Source organism: Nematolebias whitei, chromosome 17 (genome assembly GCF_014905685.2).
Source record: "Nematolebias whitei isolate Nwh7 chromosome 17, NemWhi1, whole genome shotgun sequence".
NCBI classification, from domain to species: domain Eukaryota; kingdom Metazoa; phylum Chordata; class Actinopteri; order Cyprinodontiformes; family Rivulidae; genus Nematolebias; species Nematolebias whitei.
In genome coordinates this window covers 38,825,457-38,827,348 of record NC_056514.1, presented here as the reverse complement: position 1 = coordinate 38,827,348, position 1,892 = coordinate 38,825,457, and positions in this window count along the sequence as shown.

The window sequence follows — 1,892 nt, the reverse complement described above, 5'->3', positions numbered from 1 at the left end:
ACACACACACACACACACACACACACACACACACACACACACACACACAGAAAACACTCCCTTTGGATTTCCTTTCAGCTAATGACCACGCTGGAAGCTCAGCTGCAGATCTTGAAGCCATCATAACAAAGAGCCCAGAATGGTGTAAGATGTCAGCTAATGATTAATTAATCTCGACTGATTGACTCATCAAAGAGTGGCATCAGCTCCACCTTGTCGCCTCACCAGATTTCGTCCTCTTCTTTCACTTCGCTGTCACTCAGGTCTCTTTAGCTCACCTGAAACCTCACAGGAGGAAACCGAAGTCTTTCCTTCTCCACTTTGTCCCCAGTTTGTCCAACGATTTCTCCTCTGACGCCGCTCCTTCTTTAAGACTCGATAGACGTCCACAGTGCTTTTCAGCCCAGATTTAAATTTAACAGCTCGAGGAGATGAAAAACTCGTCTCCTGTTTCAGTGAACAAATTTCAGGGATTATCCTACTCCTTTTCTCGCCATCGTGTCACGACATATCAGGTTGTTCCAATCAGACACTAGACCCACTGCTTGAGTGTGAACTGAGCCACTCGCACGATAACTACGGTAAAAACTCTCTGTGTTTTTATTTTAAGGCTCCAGAGGCAGACGATGCACGGAGGTGAGCTGCGGCTCATTGTTGTGTCCGTTGAGGAGCGTCTTCAAAGTTTCATGAAGAGAAAGAGGCGAGGAGATGGGCAGAAAGTTGCTGCATCTTTTAAACCATAAATGCAGCAGAACGGGTGAGTAAGAAACTTTTCTCTGATTTATGCACATTTAGTTGGAAAACTGTTTTCCACCCGTGTTTGTTAGCTGCTGATGGTTCCTTTGGAAACTGTAGTTTGTGTTTTAAAAAGTGCTCTGGAGTCAGAACCAACTAAATCTACTCAGGGACCAGAATCTTTCATGTTTTAATGCAAGAACCACAAACAACTTATTATTAATAACAGTAATAATTGTAATGGTAATGCATGCAAAGCTTTCAAGCTTCTGTTTTTTTTAACCAAACATCAGACACGGCATTTGTTTTTAATTTAGCATAAGTGGTGCATTTTATTAAAAAGGCAGCAAAATAGTTTGTTTTTTAAAAGCCACATTTTCTGTCAGTTTCCTGTGCTCATGTTTATTTTTGTGTCGTCACACGTGGCGTTCAGAACGCTCTTTTATTTTCACGTAACTGAAATATTTTCTTCTTTCATATAAAAGTTGTTTGTGTTTTTATTTGTTGTTTGTTTTTTTGTTATTCTTGTTTTTTTTTTGTACAGGGATGATAAATGAGAAAGTATGAAAATAATATTAATCCATTCATGTATTAGAGATTAGAAAACAAATAAAAAGTTGTTGACGTATAAAGTTTGTTTGACATCAATAATGCACAAATTTAAGCACCAGAAGTAGCAAAATATTATTAAAATATTAGTAATACACAAAATAACATGTTTATTTTTGTTATAAATCATAAAAAAACCTCCAGGGTGAAGATCTTTATCTTTAACTTTATCTTAAAGTTTAAACAAACATTTTATGCCGTCTGTCAGCACTCAGAGTATGTGATGGGGAGGACTCTCAGCTGCTACCACACTCACATTTAGCTCCATATCTGTGAAACTGACAGGCTTACGGCCATTTGTGTCTTTTCTAAGCTCATCAGCTGTAGCAGCCATATCTCGAATACAGTCGATACCAAAAGTTAACCAGTTGAAGGATTTTTTATTTTAAACTTCAGTAAAATTCATCAAAATATTTTGCTAAATTGCTTCTTTTTTTGTACATTTTTTATCATTATTATTGAGGTTTTTTTTTTTCTTTTACAATTTGGGACTTTTGATTTTCTCAGTTTTCTAAGTTGTATCTGAGGAGTAATATTTTATTTGACAG